Raw genomic sequence first — 21,103 nt, forward strand, 5'->3', positions numbered from 1 at the left:
TGAATTACTATTGCATGTTACCCGATCCAGCAGCCTCTCTGCTTCTGAATCCTCGTGTGCGATGGACGGTGACGTAACACATGTTGGCTAAGGCTATGAATAACCATATACAAGAAGAGCATTAAACTGAATCACAAGACCTAGCAGCGGAGTGTTGTTATTAGTATACTGTCACAAATGTGTCTTTACAGTGCAGGCGTGTGCAGGGGATTGTTGTGTTTTCTGACTATTGAAATCACGACCTCAATTCTGATTTCTGTGTGCCTGGAGATCTTTGTTGTCAAGATGACATGATCTATTGCTCTAACGTGTTAAAATCAGAGGTCTAAGTGGGCAGGATCTGATGGGCACAATGTGCCCATACTTCAATAGTTTGACAAAAGCAATTCTCCTACTTTATTTTGAAAGGCTACCGTCTTAGGACGACTGAAGTAAATGGGGAGAGAATCCTCTGCCATGAAGCCTAGGGAGGGACATGCAAGTGGACGAGAAACAAGCCGTCTTGCCAGGGTGTCTGATGCCTGAAAGAAATGTAAATGTGCGCATTAGGGTAATGTCAAGGATGCTTAGAAGCCTATATTGGTTTAAATTGATGAAGTACCTGTAGGTTGTTTTTGATAGTAGTGTAATGTTACCTGATGAGCTGTGGGGTGTGTGCTTTAAGCAGTGTTATAAAAAAAATGGTTGCACTAGGTACAGTCTGCATGCTACACTGATCTGTATTTTGGAAGCACTATATCTTAAAACGAAATATTTTTTGTGAACTTTGTAGCAACCTCTAACAACGTGCATTTTCCTAATACTTTCTGTTACTGGCTGGGAGCTCGTAAGATTAAAAACACACGTCACTACTTCCCACTTCACCATCCAGAACTCAATCATGTGGCTCTGTGGGTGCACACAAAGATATCTGCAGATATTGCATTAACTAAAAGAGCCTTCTCGACGTAAAATAGCGCATCCCTCATTGACTACTTTAGCATGCATTTAATTTTCATTTAAGGTGTCTTATTTTAGATGCACTGACCTGAGGGTGAAGACCAACAAAATAGTTTCAGAAAATGTGAATCTTTTTAGCCAAGCCTTTAATCTCGCCCACTTGCTAACTGACCACGTCATTACACTCGGATCGGAGTCCCCATACTTTTTTTCCTGCATTTTGACTAGTTAAAACTCAACAAAAAGTTACCAAGATAAAGTGCATTAACAAAATGAAAACACGCATTTAACTTGCCATCCTTGTACCCCACTGAGGTGAAATTTCGAAATTTAAAACACTGTGTATCCGAAGCCCAAATGGGTATATTGAAATATTGTATTTCTGCCTGCTCGGATCTTCAGAGCTCCTTGATGCATCTGTTCCTGTCCCCATAAAACTGTCTCTGCTCATTGTCCATGTGCAGTGAAGGGTGCAACAAGCACCCCAGCAGCAGCCCCTGAGGCGAGGGGACACTGGGTCCGTGGGAGTCCGAGGCAAGGGCCCGAGCGAGGCGGTGCTGCTGGGAATGGAAGGTGAGCACTGAGCAGGCAGCATAGAGACGCTGTGTTTATCTGCAGGGTTCAGTGTCTTTCACTGTTAGGGTGACCTGTCCCGTTTCGAGATGGCGCCGGAAGAAGCTTTCAAGGGCTGCATCTGACCCCTGGAGTCCTGTGGGCGGCCATCTTTAAACGGGATACTGCATCGAGTGTCACTAGCTCGATCAGTCGGCTCTTCATCTCTACTCTGTTATCTGCTCCACGTGACAGTATCTTCCAACGGACCGTTCTGGGTCCGGTTCTTCTGGGGGTGTCTCTGGACCCTGCGGCTCCTGCGGTCAGTGCTCTGCTTCAGCCATGGCTCAGTCCTCCCGCAAGCAACGCTCACCTGCTTCATGTACCCGGCTTCTAGGCGCTTGTGTATCCTCCGTCCTCCTCTGACCCCCTCCGACCCCCTCCCCCATTGCTGCCTGGACCAATCACGGAGAGCCGGACCAGAATGGAGACCGTCCTGTTCTGCTCCGGCTTGTATTTGTACAGAAATCCATAGGACACAATAAATATAATTAATTAATACATCTTTAATGGAGCATGTAAATCAGCTTCCATATCTGTTCTGGTATATCTCATGAATGTCCCTTCAACATTCTTTATCCTTGACATTCTTTTACATCTCACATTATGATGTAATTTATACATCATTACATTCTCCCCCCTCCCCCCTAAAATAAGTGAAATAATTGAAATAAATAAATAGATTAACATTGTTCAAAATTAACATTGATCAATTAGTCTCCCGGGTCTTTTTGAAATTCTTTCTGATCTCCTTTGTATCCACTCATCTTGTTGATCATTTGGTTGTATGTTTCTCTGTACATTGCCTGTTGCAACTTTCCTAAAGAAAGACTTGTTTCTTGTAATTGTTCTGCTATCATTTTCTGCAGTCATTGCTGTGCCATGTATTTTTGTAACTTCCAAAGGCATTGGGTGAAATCTAGTTTGTGATTTCTTAACTTGCTGTTGTTTAACTAAAACTAAATCACCAATTTGATAATCTTTGCCTTGATAAGTTTTTCCTTTTTCTGCATAGTACTTCATTTTCTCTTTGGCCTCTTTGTCTTGTTTTAAGACTTCATCATGTACTTTTGGTGGACTTGCAGGTAATTGTAGTAATCGAGTTCTCCTTGATTGCCCAAACATTAATTCTGAAGGGCCCTTCCCAGTTGATGGATGAGGGGTATTTCTTTAGTCTCTTAAAATTTGACACAAAGCTTGATATACTGAAATCTGTGAAAGTTTTGCTCTTTGTACTCCTTTTTTAATTGTTGCCATCAATCTTTCCACCATTCCATTTGCTCTAGGCCACATTGGAGTTATCTTCCTATGTACTATTCCCAAATAGTTCATGCATTTTCCAAAAATCCTCTCCACTAAATGGTGGTCCATTGTCTGTTTTTAATATACTAGGTATTCCCCATGTTGAGAATATTTCATCTAATATTGGAAGTACTGTTGACGTAGACGTAGAGGATATCAATTTTATAATTGGAAATCGAGAATATTCATCTACCACTGCTAGTAGGTAATGCCCAGAATCCAAAGGCCCATAAAAATCTGCTGCCACGTTTGACCAAACAGCATTTGGAAGATCTGACATGTGCAACTCTTCCATTCCTTTCTCCTTTACGGTACGTTGGCAGATATAACAAGACTGAACAATTTCTTCCACTTGTTTGTCCAGCCTTGGAAACCATAGTTTCTCTCTTAGAAAATTCTTTGTTGCTGATACACCGCGATGACTTTCATGAGCCAAATCAATTACACGACGTTGAAGGCTGTCTGGTATTATTATTTTTGTTCCTCTGAGTAGTATTCCTGAGGAGGTTATAGATAATTCCGATTTTATATTTTTAAACGCCAACATATCATTTTTTCTAATATTTCTTTGAAATTGACTTCCTTTATTTATCAATCTCCACTTATTTTCTTGTATGATTTTCTTCACCTCTTGAAGAGTATAATCTTTCTCCGTTTCTTCAATTAATTCATTTTCTTTCACAACTCTCGGCATTGCTGATTTCACTATAAAGTGTATGTATTCTTCTGCCTCTAATTGTTGTACATCTGTTGTTGAAGATGGGTGTCTAGACAGATAATCTGCTGGATTACGTTCTTTACCTGGTTTATGAATTATTTTGAAATCATAATCCATGAGCCTCATACCCCATCTTTCAATTCTCTGTGGCATCTTTGTCTTTGGATTCCCAAAAATGGAAACTAATGCTTGATGGTCAGTAATAATTACAAAGGGTTTACCATAAATGAAATCATGAAAATGCTCACATTCCCAAACAACAGCTAAACTTTCTTTTTCAGGCTGTGAATATCTTTGCTCTATTTCAGATAGACTGGCATGTGAGATTACATATCTTTGACTTTCTCTTCCCGGCTTATGTTGTACCAGCATTGACCCTAGACCTACAGGGCTAGCATCCACTATTAATTCTGTGCATAGATGTGGGTCAAAATATTTTAGGTTTGCTGCAGTCGTAATTTCCATTTTTATATTTTTAAATGCTTGTTCACAGTCAATATTCCATTGAAATGTCCTTCCTTTTTTTGTTAACTCTCTTAGAGATGAGCTTGTAGTTGCAAAGTCTTTTATGTATCTTCAACAATAACTTGCCATCCCAAGGAAGGATCTTACTTCTGCTATGTCTTTTGGTCTCTGCATTGCATTCAATGCTACTATTTTGACAGGATCTGGTCTCATTCCTCTTTCTGAAAATATATGTCCAAAAAATGTTAACTCATTTTTATTAACTTAACATTTTTTTGCATTTAAAGTTAACCCAGCTTCTTCCAGCTGTTGACACACTTTTTCCAATGTTTGATTATGTTTTTCCAAAAACTCAGATGTCAGCACTGTAATTCATACAATTTTGTATTGGTCTTATTATGTTTTTTTATAATTTCTTGAAAAATTTCTACTGCTGAACAAATTCCAAAGTTTAATCTTTTATATCTAAATAACCCCAGGTGTGTTGAAAACGTTGTAATATATCTTGATTGGTTATCAATGACCAGTTGGTGATATCCTTTGCATAAATCAAGTTTTGAAAACACTGTTGCTCCACTTATAGTACTAATCATGTAATTCAAGTGAGGACCTGGATAACGTTCCCTTTCAATAGCAGTGTTAGGAATTCTCATATCTACACATATCCTGATATCATCAGTATCTTTTTTGGGAACTATGACAATTGGACTTACCCAGGGCGTTGGGCCTGTTACTTCCTCTATTATGTCTTGTTCAAGTAAGGATTTAATTTCCTTTTCAACTTTTCCTTGCATATGAATTGGTACTCTTCTGTGTGTTTGTGCTGTTGGCTTTATTCCTTCATTTATATGTAATGTAATTTCCTTTCCTTTAAATTTTCCTAGTCCTTCAAATAATTTAGGATATTTTTTTTTTATATGTATTTTTATTATTTTTACACAAGAGAAATAATACACATATCGGGCGCCACCAATCGAAACACAGCGCAGATGTGGATGTGCGAACGAAGCAACGAAACACCATACAGTCATGAGCAGGAGAAAAATCAATACCAGCAAAGGCTGGAGCAAGCAGTTAAACGTCAATGACCGCAGGCATCCCCCCACATCATCCACCCACCAAAATTACAGGATATACAATGGATACATGTGACACCCAGATACGCTAGGAAAAACAGGAGAATAAGCCATAGCTCTTGCGGAGAGGGAAAAGGGAAATAGAAAGGTCATAGAAAATAACAAAGGAAAAATAAAAACCGCAACCCACCACCCTACACCCCTGCTTATGGCTACGACCCAACCCCACTAGCAGTGTGCCTGTCGCCCCCTAAACTACACCCCAAGGATGGGGAAAAAGGTGGAGGAGGAGAATGTTACAGTACGATACGAGCTCCCAGACTCCCATCCCCCCGCCAAAAGCAGACACCCCCTACTGGCAGAATAGCAAATTGCAGCAGATCAAGAGATAGTCCGTAGGGGAGCCGCAAACAAAGAAGAAGAGAACATCCCGTCCGACCCCGGCTCAACAGAAATAGCAAACCCCGTCCAGACACATCAGAAAAACAGTAACCAGGCCAATCAGACGTACAGCCGGTCCCGCCCCCACAGATACAACCCAGCAAACACAAAGGGAGACATTGCATTTAAGCGTAATCAAGTTCAGCCCAAACCCTCACGATCCATCACGAAAAGCCCCTCCAGCACACATAGATCGCCATGATTCTTCACGTTGAGTACATCCATTCGAACCGCCATCACAACAGGAATACCAGAAAACAGTAGAGTGTCAAAGTTATTGCAAGGAGAGGAAAAGCAGGATAAACGTACGCAAAGTTCAAAAGTCAGAGCAAGTCCACTATCCATCGGTGAGAAAGCAGCAAGGCGGTGACGATCGATTACAGAAAGAGGCGAAGGTCGAAGTTGGCAGTCGTAGTAGAAGGCACATTGTTCCATAATGGCAGTCACATCCAACTCGGGCGGCTTCAATGTAGGGCTTAACTCACATCCAGCCCTCTCGGCCTCGATAGCCGCCATCTTAGGGTTGCTGGGAGGGTCCAAATCAATATTCTGCACGGGGACCTCGGTGCCAATAAAGACGGTATCCTTGGGTGGAGTATCTCGGCTGTCTAACAACAAAGGGTCAGAATCCGGTCTCGAGCTAATACGGTCTGCAGTTACGACCATCCCTTGGATGTTGGCGGTGAACCGTTCGTGAAGCTGCAAAATGGCGGCCATTACAGTGCGTAGCAACGGTGTAGTTTCAGTCCGCTCCATCGCCCCTCAATGAGCGACCGGGCGGGTATCCGAGCCCCAGAGGTCGACTTCTCCGGGGCACAGGGCAGAATCGTTGTTGAAACCACTATAAAGCACGTCCACAGCACAGTAGATGCACCGTCGCCGCCAACGAGGAACCGAGCCCAGAGAACCACCGGGAGCCCAACGGGGTCTGCGGGAAGCGGATCCCTGAACAAGTAGATGATATTAACAGGCCACTGTAGTTGCAGGGTAAACCCGTCACCGGAGCACCATCCAATAAGGGAGAAACAAAAAAGCCGCTGCGGGAGACCGGATCCACTCACTTTTCACAGCCGATGTTGTTCGACTCCAACCCGGCCAAGTTGAAACTCGAGGCCCCGGCGTCAGATCGGAGGCAGGCCAAGAATGGCGCACGGCATAACTTCGCCGTCCGGGCCGCCAGAGATTTCGGGGTTGCACCTTTCGAATCAGATGCTGTTCACCAGCACGGGAGTCCGGCAGGAGTTCAGGATAAAGTTCAGGATTTATGAGCTTCTGGCGGAGGTCGACGGAGCCGGGAGCTTATGCGGCCATCTTGGTTACGAGCGTAGCTCCTCCTCTAGGATATTTTTTTTAAACTGGGTGATCAGTTGAAATATTGCAGATCATTGCCAACAAACCCATTAGTTGTGCAGTCACATTACTCAACAGACATGGACCTGGTACTTCACCTTGAAGCACATGTATATCCTCTTTGCTTATTATATCTCCTTATTTTAAAATTTCCTCAAATTTTCCCAGGCAACGGACTGGACGTTTTGCACCCCACTGGAAAACACTAACATTTGATGGTGTCAACTTGGGTTGTTTTTCCATTTTCATGTATTCACTTATACACATTATATTACACGTCGCTCCACTGTCTAATACAAAAGGAACTTCTTGCGATCCAACTAGTAGGTTCACAGATGTGTTTTTTTTATATCTTCTCTTTTAATCATATTGATCTGTTGGTAAATGTCACTTTCCTGCATCATGTATGATCTTTCTGGCTGCACAAATTCTTCTTCTTCATCATATTCTTCTTCAGTTCCTTCCATGTGTCTTATGAATTTTGCATTTCCAATTTTTTTTTATTGGATTAACTTGTTTCCAACTTCCTTTGTTTTCTTTCTTGAATCTGCAAACACTTGCAAAATGGTTATAACCTTTGCATTCTTTGCACTGTTGTCCTAATGCTGGACATTTCTTCTGAAGTGGGAATTGAAATCCACATTTGTAACACAATCTTTTTCCTTTAAACTGGGTTTCATACTTTTTTTCCTTACTGATTTTATTTGACATTTCCCTAATTTGTTCAATTGCTTTAATTCTTCCTTCTTCCATGTTTGTAGCTTGTTTTTGTGCTTGCATTTCTGTTTTTGCCATGCGAATTATCTCCTGTAGATCATATTTCTTTTCTAGCAATTTTTCCCTAAACTTTACTGAGTTACATCCTTGTATAACTCTTAAGCAAATGGCTTCTTCATTGTTAAATTTCTCAAATTCACAAAATGTAACCAATTTTTTAAGCCTTGTCACAAAATTATCCATAGTCTCATTTTCTTGTTGACAAGCTAAATTAAAATTATATCTTTCAAAATCTAAATTTCTTTGTGGGTCAAACTTTGCATTTAAACACTTCATGATTCCCTCATAAGTGCTTTTTTCATCTTCTGGAAATGTTGTTATTAAGTCTTCAACATTATCACCTACAAGATTTAATAATAAATCTTTTGCTTGCTCATCTGTGTATTTTTTACATGTGGCTTTTAGAAAATGTTTGAACCTCCTTGTCCATTTTTCCCACCTTTGGGCAACATTTTCTTGATCATATATATTAAAAGGTAGTGGTCTTCTAAAAATGGTGCTTGAAATGCTTTCAGTATTATCTTCCTCATTATACATATCTGAATTCATGTTTACAACTGCATTTCTTGTTTCCTCTTCAGTCATTTTGCTGTTTATAAGTTACAATTTTTTTTTTTATTTCCTTATGTCTTTTCTTTTTTTCACTTAGTTTATTTGCTTATTTACTATTCATAATATATATAAATAACAGATATATAAGTATTTTAAAGTATGTTTTCTGTTTTCTTGTTTTCTCTTCAATGGTAAGTCTGTCTTTCCTTTTTATAGGTACATGAAGCCACACTGGACAAACTTGAGTCACTTGACAGAATCTTCTAGAGGAACAATACTGGTAATTTATTTGATCAATATCTTAAATGCTTTTGCCTTAGGATAAAATTGTTAATTTGTGTTTATTTTCCACTAATAACTGTTTAAGGTGAGCATACACTTGTGTTTACTTTCCAATTAAAAGCTCGTGCTGAGGCACGTACTGGCAATGTTTATTTTCAGTTAAGCTTCCTTCTTACACTTGTCTGCACGCGCTGAAGCTCACGCTGCAATGTTTACTTTCAATTACTGGCTTCGCGCTTGGCTGCACGCGCTGGAGCTCACGCTGCAATGTTTACTTTCAATTACTGGCTTCGCGCTTGGCTGCACGTGCTAAAGCTCACTCTCATGTACACTGTTAAGTAACAGCTTAAATACCTTTGCACTTAGTTATATGTATTAACCCCTTCCATGCTCATGACGGAACGGTTCCGTCATGAGCGTTGGTTGAGCTGTGCTCATGACGGAACCGTTCCGTCACGACCACACCCGTTTTTAAGAACGTTCAGCACAGCGCGAAAATTTGCACCGCGCTGAACGGGTTAAAATAGACTCGTTGTCAAACTTAGCATCGTGTTTACTTTTCTATTAACAGTTTCATTCCTTTCGCACTCTGCTGCTGAGCTAAAGCACACGCGCTGTTGTTTACTTTCAAATTAGGCTCAATTTCCTTCACGCTGGCTGCACTGTTTACTTTTCAATTATGTTGGATTCCCTTCACGCTTGACTGCACTGTTTACTGTTTAATTATACATAATCTTCATGCACTTAACTCCATATGCTTTGTTTACTTTTAAACTAGAGCTGTCACACTTGATTGATATATGCACAAGAAGCTTTATTTATTCTGAAACGGCAGCTTTTCTTCAGCATTAATTTGTCTCGTTTTGCTTGATAGCAATCACACAGCATTCAAAGTAGAGAAATTCTTCTCACGCTTGCAGATGACTCAGACGTTTTTTTTTTTTAATTAGAGCTCTCACACTCTGTTTATTTTCAACCCGGTTTTCCTTTTATGCCTGGCTTACTTTCAGTCAGTTTCTTTACCCTTTAGCTGTGCGTGATGAAAAAAAAAATATATATATATATGCTTGTATTTCAAATACACTTTGTAAAGTCAATTTTTAAAACTACTTACAGTTTGAAATCTTCATCAAGAGGGGGTGAAATTTCCAGTAATTCTTCCTTTGTATAAATTTTGCATATTTTAAAATGACTTTCCTTTTTAAATAGTTTAGCCCACAGCCTGTTTGATGTTTCCAAGCAATCAACAGTCATTTATGTAAATCCAGTGAATAGCCAGTCATGTAAATTCCTCTAGAAAATGTCCATAATATGTTCTTTTTGTAGAAAATCTTCACTTTCTTTATAAATGTTCTTCTCCCTTCGTCGCCAATGTACAGAAATCCATAGGACACAATAAATATAATTAATTAATATATTTTTAATGGAGCATGTAAATCAGCTTCCATATCTGTTCTGGTATATCTCATTGTAATGAACAAGAATAAGTCCATTCTTTGTGATTTAAATGATGTAGTTTTTATTCAAGAAGTATTGATGAAGAGAGCCCCACCAGGAGGAGTCTGTGCTCTGCTCAGCCCATTCAGCAACTGATGACATCCAACCGATATTCTAACATTCCACATTCTCTACACGTCACACATCCTGGCTGAGCAGTACACTATATCTTCTCCCTTCTTTACAATGAGAAGGGAGAACTTGGTACAATAAGTTACAAGCAAAATTTCTTCAAGAAACATCTTGAGGGGAAGGAATGAAAAATACATTTTCAAACATGTAAATGAGTGGAACCAACCCTTCTTCCCCCTTATAGAGAGAACAGATGCGAATAAGATGCAAGTGTTGCAATGTAAAAGGAAAAGCGATGTAAAGATAAACGAGTGAAGAAAGATGAGATTTGCGCAACAATGGTGACGCAACGACATGAATAATGAAGACTAGACATAGTAATCACCACCAGGGCACACTGGTTGGCCAGACTAGTGTGGAGGTGGCGAGGACATGAAAAGTGAATGCAGGAGAAAAAGGAAAGAAAAGATGAAGAGGTGTGTGAGATGCACCTGGGTGGATTCTTGAAAAAGTGTATCCACAAAACAGTTATAATCACATACATGAAACGATGTAAGGTGAAATACAAACTGTAATAAATCCCATGCAAAGGGAGTGTGCAAGGAGTACTGCGAGGTACTTTGAGATAACACAACTTAAAGTTGTGTTTAGTAAATAAGCACTGAAACGTGACGTGCAAGGTGTGCATGAATGGCACACGGCAAAATGTATTGCCTGAAACTGAAAATGGATGTGGAGTGGAACCACATGAAGCAATGAAAATTTCCCTCAAATAGAGTGGAATGTGTGGAAGGTAACCACACTGTATGAAACAAAAATGTGAAGTGAAAATTTCCCTCAAGTAGAGTGGAAGGTGTGGAGGGAACCACACGGTATGAAACAAAAATGTGAAAAGTAACATGGGCACAGAAATGGGAGTGCCACGTGAAAAGATGTGACAGACAAACATGAACAAACAATGAAAACAGTAATGCAAAGTACTGTGTGAGTGGGTGAGGTTTGAAATACCACACAAATTAACGTAGAAAAATAAAACCGGGCATTGAAAAGAAGGTGTAGAGAAAAACCACACAATAACTGGTGTAATAAATAAGCTAATGAAGGTGGTGTGAATTGGGTTGCCACATAATTTTAAAACATGTGATGTGAACAACGAAATTGTAAAACTATCCACAACTTTTAAAACAAACTACATGGTGGAAATGCAATTTTTTAAACACAGTGGAAATGCAATTTGAAGTAATAGCACTAATAACCAGTTGAAGCAAAAAGATGAAAATTAAATCAAGGTAATAAAAGTAGTGAATGCCAAATGGTAATTGTGTGAACCTTGTGGGTAACTACATACAAAGCTGAGTTTAATAAAATTACTTCAATACAAATTACGTAAGGAACACATGAAAATATGCATTACAAGAGGTGAAAAGTTGTTATCCTTGAAAAGAAACCACAAGGTGGCGGTGTTGTGACAAACAAAAGTACTGTACTTTGAAAAACAGCAGATCGACGTGACGAGTTTCCAGAGAAAACGACTTCAGTACCTGTGAAAAATCTCCGCTCCAATGATCTTGAAAAAAACGATGCATAGAAAGCATGCCGGGAATCTGTGGATTGCAAGACTGGAGAGACGGTGACAGCGTGCCAATCACTGCGATGAAAATGCTGAAATGCATTGGAAAAGACTAAAACAAAGCGTGCCTATCGCTGTAGAGAATACTGACACGCAATAGGCAAATTAATAACAAAGAGTGCCCATCCCCACCAGTGACCTACCATCGGTCGCCCTCAACATCAATAGTGCCACTTCCTACCTGCTGCCTACCAGTTTCTGCATACAGCTCATGCCTGCATGCCAGTTCCTACCTGCATGCCAGTGTATTTCTGCATGCCAGCTACTGCAACACCGTTTGCCCTCATCTCCAGTGTGCCAGCTCTGCCTCATTTTCAGCCTGCCTCTGCTGCCATTGAAGATCCTGCCTGCCATTCTGACTTCTTGCTTATATCACAAGCTTGTGAGTACTTTGCTGCGCTTTTCAGGCATGACATGCTTCTCTATTGTTTGCTTCCCGGTTTACTATTCAATCGGACCAACGTGTCTCTATGCTGCCTCCCTCTCCTTAACGCCGCATCAGCTTCACTCTTTTCATTTAAAAACCTTAAGAACTACAAAAGCAGTCCTGACTGACATTGCGAGCAGACAGTCATACGTTGCTTCCAGACACTTCCCTCAGAGTCAACTCTCAAGACCTCTACATGTCAGGGACGTGCTTCTTTTGACCTGGGTTCATTTCATTATTTTACATCGTTTGCGGTGAGTTTTTAATTTAATTTAATCCTTTTTGCCTCATCTTTGGCTCACTTTACTCCTGACAGTTCAACTGACTTCCTCACGTATTTGAAATGTGGCTCGAGCGCACCCAAAGCCCCCGCGCTCTCAACGTCATCTCTGCTGCTCAGCTACTCCTCTGTTCCCGATGACGTCTCTTACATTCTGAGCTGCATATTGTAGTGGCGCACTAGTTGTTGCACGTCACGTAAGGACGTGACGTGCGGCGGCCATCTTAGGGAACGATGCGCGCGCATCTCATTAGGAGGCGCGACCGGAGACGCACAGAGCAGCGCCGGCTCGGCGCTCTTCAGAAAAGTTAAATGTTGAAATAAAGAAGCGTGCAACCTCATAACTGGGTCAGCGATTTATTGCTACATAGCATCACTACAGTGGCGACGAGGTCGGGAAGCGACCAGAACCTTCGAGGGAAAAAAAAAACGGACCCAACACGAGGGAACTCCGGGAGAGTCAGCAGAGCTCCAGCCAATCCGGACCCTGTTGCAGTAAGGATCTGAGAGGCCATATATCGTAGCAGCGCCAACAGAACAGAGCCTGGACCGATGCAACAGATAAGTTCCCATAAACCTGAAGAGCGTGGCAGAGCCCATAACTGCCCAAACAGGGAAGGCAGCAGGAAGGTGGCACAGAGACCGCGTGCAGCCAAGACAAGCGCGCCAAATCGAAACCGCCCATTTACACGAGAGGTAGCGAGCTGGCCGCCACAAAACAAGGGGGGGGGCTGACACCGAAAGTCCCCAGGCACAACCCTGCAAAGAAGAAGCGGACAGCACCCCAGGCAGCCCCACCAGCAAAGGAGACAGGGCAACCACAGTCAAGGAAGAGAAGATGAGTACACCAGCGGGATATGCCATAGCGCCGGTCCAGTTCCTACCGAAACCAGGGGAACCACTGATGAAGTGGGAGGACTGGCGAGAATATATAGACAACTTTATAGGGGTCCTGGAGGACGAGAATGAAGAGAACTTCATCCCCAAAAGGAAGAAACGCATACTACTACTCAATCTGGGGCCAGAAGGACTCAGAATCTACAAGAGCCTGGTGCCCAAACAGAGAGATAGCACGGACGATGACGTGTATGCCCACGCCATCGACGACCTGAACGAACACTATCGACCCACTGTATGCGTATCAGTCGACAGATTCAATTTCCAGCAGAGGAAACAACGAGCTGGAGAGTCGATTGAGGAATACGTAGCGGCCCTGAAGAAACTAGCGGCCACGTGCAGGTACGGAGTGTGGGAGGAGGAGTTTATCAAAGACCAGATAGTGATGCACACCTCCAGCACGAACGTTCAGGACAAGCTGTGGGCGAGCGGAGACACCACACTCAAAGACGTGATGGTCATCGTCAAGAGGGCAGAACTCGCACGCAGGTGCGCCGACGCTACCAAGAAAGACACGGCAACCAGTGCCATGGTAAACAAGGTATATGAAGAGGAACCTCGCAGGGACCAGAGGTACAAGGGCCCCGCACAAAAAGGACCCAACAAATGGCAGGGCAGCACAGGACTGCATGGAAAACAAGCAGGCAATGACACCAAGAAAACGTGCTACAGGTGCGGAAGTTGGTCCCACGAGGCACATGATAGAAGATGTCCCGCATTCAGGGCAAAGTGCTTGCACTGTGGCATCATCGGCCATTACGAGAAAGTGTGCCGGAAGAAAATGTCAAAAAACGTGGTGAAATACATCGACCAAGGGGAGGAAAACCAGGACGGGACCACAGAAGAAGAAGTAGTCACGGTCTTATGCATATATGACCAGGTATTAAGCGTGGATGGAACAAGGACAACCAAACCAGTATTAGAAATGAAGATGGGCGGAATAACCATTAGTGTAGTGGCGGACACAGGCTCCCCTACACGATAGTTCAAAGAGCGGTGTGGGACGACACCTTCAGACCTAAGCTAGGACCAGAGTTGGAGAAACTGGACATCCGACCAGTCACATATAATGGCGATCGCATCCCAATGGTGGGTTTCCGACTTCTGAAGTTCGAGTTCAGAGGCCGGTCAGCGCTCTGCAAGCTGTACGTCTCAGAGAGGGGACAGTCTGTACTGGGATGGCTGGACCAGGGCGACCTGGGAATAAAATTGGACCCAGGAGGAAAAGAACAGATCCTGCTCACGGAACCGGAAACGTGGCCCAATTTGACTAAGTGGAAAGAAGAATACCCAAAGGTGTTAGGAGGCACAGTAGGAAAACTGGAGAGATTCCAACACAAGATTGTACTCAAGGAGGACGCCATTCCCGTCGCCCACAAAGTGAGACATGTACCCATAGCGGTAAGAGAGGCAGTTCAAACAGAGCTTCAAGACTTGGAGAAGAAAGGGATAATTGAACCCATTACCTGTGCAGAATGGCCCGCACCGTTGGTGGTAGTCATGAAGCCCAACGGGAAGGTCAGGCTCTGTGTTGACCTGAGGGAACTAAATAAGAACATTGTCGTGGAGAAATTCCCCCTCCCAAGGATTGATGAAATGTTGGCGAGAACCAGGGGGATCAAATGGTACTCCACCATTGATTTGACCTCCGCTTACTACCAAATAGAACTGCACCCGGACAGCAGGAGACTCACATCATTCATCACCCCATTTGGTTGCTATCAGTTCCGCCGCATGCCGTTTGGACTGGCCTCGGCAGCTGCAGTGTTCCAGAAGCTAATGCACCAGCTGTTTAGGGACATGACAGGCATCCAGTATTTCCAAGATGACATTCTGGTAATGGGGCGAGACAAAATGGACCATGATCAGAAGCTCGGAAAAGTGCTGAAAACCCTGGAAATCAAAGGCCTCACAGCAGAGTGGACAAAATGCCGATTGGGCCTGGAGTCGGTGACCTATCTAGGCCATGAAATAGGGGTACAAGGCATCACACCAAAAGCAGAAAATGTAAGGCAATCGCTGAAGCTCCGCCCCCCACCAACAAGGAGGAAGTTAGATAATTTTTGGGTATGGCGGAGTACTACAGTAAATTTGTGGTACACTTTGCTTCAAAGACACGCCATATGAGGATGCTGACCAGGGAGAGCACCAGTTTCCAATGGACACCAGAAACACAAAGTGAGTTCGAAACAATCAAGAAGGACGTCACGGGAGCAGTGCCGCTAAAAGGATACGACCCACAGGGCGCCACTGTGCTCACAACCGACGCCAGCGACAAGGGCTTGGGCGCAGTGCTCATGCAAGATCGCGGACAAGGACAGATGGAGACGATCAGTTTTGCATCCCGGGCATTGACGGCCACTGAAAGCAAATACAGTGTAATCGAGAAGGAGATGTTGGCCGTGGTGTGGGCCATGACGAGATTTCGGCAATTTCTGTGGGGAACCCGATTCCTGCTTAAGACAGACCATAAGCCGTTGGTGAAGGTGCTAACATCTAGTGGACACGCCAACGCCACTCCCAGGATATCTAAAATGACTTTGAAACTACTTGAATTCAGGTATGATGTGGAGTATATTCCAGGAAATCGGAACCGAGTAGCAGACTACCTGAGCAGGGCTGCAGCCGTGGAGCCAGGGGAAGAAGACCCTACAGACCAAAGAGAATTGGTAGCTCTCGTGGAGGATCAGGAGAAATGCATCAGCTACCAGGAGTGGACAGAGGAATACGAGGAGGACAGCGTCATGAAAGAAGTGAAGATGCATATTGTCAAGGGCTGGCCAGACAAAAGACACGTGAGTGAACATATCAAGCCATACTATGAAGTAAGGGAAGAACTGTCGGTAGGGGACAAAGGAGTGTTCACATATAGAGGAGACAAAGTGATCCCCCCAAGGAACCTCATTACCAAGTTACTGAACATGTTACACGAGGGCCACCTTGGCATAGGAAAACTGAAGTTAAGGGCCAAACAAAACTACTGGTGGCCAGGCATGGACATAAGAGCAGAGAGGCATGTCAGAGAGTGTCCACAGTGCCAAGGAGCTGACAAGACGCTCAAACCCCTGCGCCCTGCGCTAGGACAGTTCGAGACCCCGCAGAACCCGTGGGAAGAACTATCAATAGACATATTAGGCCCCATCCTTGATGATCAGGGCACTCAGAAGTATGTATGTGTCCTCATGGATCGATACTCCAAATGGCCGGAGGTGAAGGTGGATGAGACTATGGACACGGAGAACATTCTGAAATTTTTGTCGGACACTTTTGTGAGAGAGGGCATCCCCAAGTCCATCCTGAGTGATAATGGCCCCCAATTCACGTCAGAAAAGTGGAGCAAATTTATGCAGAGGAACGGCATCACAATCAAACACACGGCGATCTACCATCCAGCTGGGAATGGCTTGGTGGAACGATTTAACAGGGTTGTGATGGGTGCCGTACAAGCTGCGATTTCCTGCAACAAGGATTGGGAGAAAGCCATAGAGAATATGGTTTGGGCCTACAGGATCACTCCCACTGGAACTGGATACAGCCCATTCCAGATTTTGAGAGGGCGTGAACCCTTCACGCATGACAACCGGATTTGGAAAGAGAAGGTTATCACCAGCGAATGGTCTCCCGCGGTGGTACGTGCCAACCTGGAAAAGGCACAGTCTGTCTATACCAACCACTACTACAAACGGAAGAATGTAAAGGGAGCAAGCTTGGAAAAAGGCGAGTGGGTAAGAGTAAAGTTGGCAACGCTACAGAAGAAAGGAGACAGTAAATACAGCAGGCCCATGCAAGTCAAGGAAGTGTACGACCGAGCGGCCCTGCTGAGTGACGGGAATGTATGGTCCCAAGACCGCATGGCCAGGTGTAACAAGATCTTGCAATGGGAGCAAAATGGAACTGAATGGGAGGACACGGAAGACCCGCAGGGAGAAAAAGAACAATGTGCAAGTGAGCAGCAAGAAGGGGGAAGTGTCAGAGACGAACGACTGGAGGAAAGAAGTGAGAACAGTAACCTAGGAGCCGATATGGACATGCGAAGGAGGAGTACGGACATGGGCGCGGCTGCGCTGAGGGAAGAAGGATGCATCGAGATACAGAGGCAAGGGGCCCCGGCAAACCCAGTCCGGGTGACCTGGAGCGGAAGGTCTGTGGTGAGACCCTCCAGGTTTCGAGATTACAACATGGACAGCGAACTGTAAGTGACTCATTTAATGTGTAGAAAAAGGGGAGATATGTAGTGGCGCACTAGTTGTTGCACGTCACGTAAGGACGTGACGTGCGGCGGCCATCTTAGGGAACGATGCGCGCGCATCTCATTAGGAGGCGCGACCGGAGACGCACAGAGCAGCGCCGGCTCGGCGCTCTTCAGAAAAGTTAAATGTTGAAATAAAGAAGCGTGCAACCTCATAACTGGGTCAGCGATTTATTGCTACATAGCATCACTACACATATCTCTCTCTCCACCCAGCATGCACTTATGTGCCTAGAGCCACCCGGTGCGCCGTCGCGCTGCGTGCCTCCATTTTGCTTAGCACCACCGGAGTACTTTTACTTTATTTTTTGCTGCCATCCACTGCCAATCAGTTATTTATTGCCTTGTCACTTCGTATTCACCTGCACATTAAGCTCCTTCATTCCTTCGCTGAGTGTCAACTTTGAGGTATTTTCAAGCTGTTTTCCATTATTTTTAATCGTCAGTCTCACTGCCAGTTGTGTCGATCACATTTTCAATTGCTGAAGCACCGTGATTTCGGCAATTTATTTGACTAAGCAACAGCGCCACCTACCGGTTGCTTCTCATCACAGCACCTCTACTTGGAACCTCAAGTTCATTTGTTTGTGACACAATAAATTCACTTTAACTAGTGTTTTACCTCTCAAATCTTTCTACCAAAGTACTCTTTTTTTACCGGAACTTTTCACAGTTCTTCAGCAGTTTCCTCAGACCACGGTGACTACTTCATTTATTTTATTTTATTTTATTATTTTCATCTACATTCCTCATTTTAGGAGAGTGTCAATATGTTCTTTTGTACCATGCCCTGTACATCTTGCTGTTTTACATGTCATCCATAATCAAAATGTGTACTTAATGGTATTTTTACTATTATATTTACAGCATATTCATTTCTATATACATGTTATATTAACAGCATATTTTATTACTATGTACTCTGTATTTTCACTTTTGAAAAAGTCACTGATTGGGATCCTTCATTATAGTTAAGTGAATTTCCTTTCACTACAATTCAGCATGCACTTTGCCAGTTGCACATGCTTATTCTTTCATGTGGTCATAATCCACATCCATTTTCAGCATGCACTTTGCCTGTTGCACATGCTTATTCTTTCATGTGGTCATAATCCACATCCATTTTCAGCATGCACTTTGCCTGTTGCACATGCTTATTCTTTCATGTGGTCATACTCCACATCCATTTTCAGCATGCACTTTGCCAGTTGCACATGCTCATTCTTTCATGTGGTCATACTCCACATCCATTTTCAGTTTCAGGCAATACATTTTGCCGTGTGCCATTCGTGCACACCTTGCACGTCACATTTCAGTGCTTATTTACTAAACACAACTTTTTGTTGCGTTTCCTCACAGTACCTCGCAGTACCCATTCCACACTCCCTTTTCATGGGTTTTATTACAGTTTGTATTTCACCTTACATCGTTTCATGTACGTGATTACTACTGTCTTGTGGATTCACTTTGTCACGAATCCACCTAGGTGTATCTCACACACCTTTCTACATCTTTTCTTTCCATTTTCTCCTGCATTCATTTTTCATTTTCTCGCCACCTCCACACTGGTCTGGCCAACCAGTGTGCTCTGGTGGTGATTACTAGGTCTATTCTTCCTTATTCATGTCTTTGCGTCGCCATTGTTGCGCAAATCTCATCTTTCTTCACTCGTTTATCTTTACATCACTTTTCCTTTTACCATGCAACACTTGCATCTTATTCGCATCTGTTCTCTCTATAAGGGGGTAGAAGGGTTGGTTCCACTCATTTACATGTTTGAAAATGTATTTTTTTTTCATTCCTTCCCTTCTTGATGTTTCTTGAAGAAATTTTGCTTGTAACTTATTGTACCAAGTTCTCTCTTCTCATTGTAAAGAAGGGAGAAGATGTAGTATACTGCTCAACCAGGATGTGTGACGTGTAGAGAATGTGGAATGTTAGAATGTTGGTTGGATGTCATCAGTTGCTGAATGGGCTGAGCAGAACACAGACCGCTCCTGGTAGGGCTCTCTTCATCAATACTTCTTGAATAAATACTACATCATTTAAATCACAAAGAATGGACTTATTGTTGTTCATTACACTCATGAATGTCCCTTCAACATTCTTTATCCTTGACATTCTTTTACATCTCACATTATGATGACATTTATACATCATTACAGTATTGAGACAATCTCTTGTCGGATAACCGCTCAGACTGAGACTACGAGGAGTGTCTCACAAAAGTAATGGTGTTTTTTTTAAACTAATTTTTGGAACACTCATGTATGTGGCATGCGTCTAAGTATTAGATTGTTAAAAATTGTTCTTTCATAGGGAAAGGGGACTATGTTTGCTACAAGAGAATTAAGGCGAGTCGGCACTGGTGACCTCATTAAAATAAGTATCGGGCAGTTCTGAAGAAATCTGATGCCCTGACGGAGGTGTGAATAAGATTGCAAATTGTAGAATAGCACTGCTCAAAAGGGTAGTGGTACCCAAATGTGTGTATTTCTTTCAGAATATCCCTTTCTTGTGTCAGGGCAAATATTTTCATGTACAGGAACTAGATTGATAAGGCTTGGAGAGGAGATCAGGCCAGTTTGCGATACCATTCTGAAACCTTATTCAATGGGTAGACTAACTTTCCAGATATATTTTCGAGTGCGACAGGCACATTATGCAGCCTGCTGGTTTGCGAAAGCAGAGATTTGTTCATGTGCCCTGATGGAAAGAGCACTAGCTTCTCTGTTGGAGTCACTGGAAGTACAATAGGCAATGTTTTGTTGGCGAGGAGATAATTAATTTCCCAATGGTTAGTTGAGTTGTGTGTCGACGGTCTTGAAGTGTCCGTCATGATTGAACAAAGATACCCCCCTCTACTTCGGAAACTTGAAATAACACTTTTTTGGGGATTTTGTCATCGAGGACAGGTTTTTATTGCCAGATCAGTTCAAACCAGAGGGGGGTGAGAGATCCTGGATATTTTTCTACCCTGCCCTTGTTTTGCCAGCTTTCCCCATACAACCATCAAGGTATGAGGCTTTGGATAAGGACATTATGAAAAAGCCAGACAAAATTGTTTCTGTATCTTATCATCAACTTTCTTTCATCATACAAATGTAAGCCATACCATATAAAATGTATGACACAGGTCTTTTTAAAGTAGAAGAAAATCAGAAACATATTAAAGGAATAAAATTTATATCAACACCAATTACGAAAAAGGAATTAATTTGGCGGTGGAGCTTGCCTGGCTCGAAGATGGTTGCCTTTTAGGTGTGCTCCTTCCACCGTTCATCTGTCCTTAATAATCCTTGTGCCTAATCCCAGCAATTCCCACCTAAATCAACCTATCAAACTCTGCGCTTTCAGAATCCTCACCAACAATGATGTTTCAGGTGCCTGGGAGCGGCTAAGGAGTGACCTGTGGCCTGCATCGAGGCTGGGTCTCCACATCTGGAGGTGGCTGCCATGGACTGTGCTGCTGCCTGTTTCCCGTGGGTCTTTCTGTGGCTGGGGCTTGACTGGAGGAATCTTTTGGCATGGTCCAGA

General features: G+C 43.1%; 1 protein-coding gene across 1 annotated transcript in view; it reads left to right on the forward strand.

Moving 5' to 3' along the window:
• The first annotated feature begins 1,552 nt into the window (after positions 1-1,552).
• The window catches only part of LOC144828365 (uncharacterized), a 47,173-nt gene continuing 27,622 nt past the window's right edge, over positions 1,553-21,103 (forward strand). The window contains exons 1-3 of the mRNA XM_078686479.1: positions 1,553-1,873; positions 1,966-2,004; positions 19,732-19,794. The gene's annotated coding sequence lies outside the window, so the exon portion shown is untranslated. The remainder of the gene's footprint in view (positions 1,874-1,965; positions 2,005-19,731; positions 19,795-21,103) is intronic.

This window comes from Lissotriton helveticus, chromosome 4_1 (assembly GCF_964261635.1).
Source record: "Lissotriton helveticus chromosome 4_1, aLisHel1.1, whole genome shotgun sequence".
Taxonomy (NCBI): domain Eukaryota; kingdom Metazoa; phylum Chordata; class Amphibia; order Caudata; family Salamandridae; genus Lissotriton; species Lissotriton helveticus.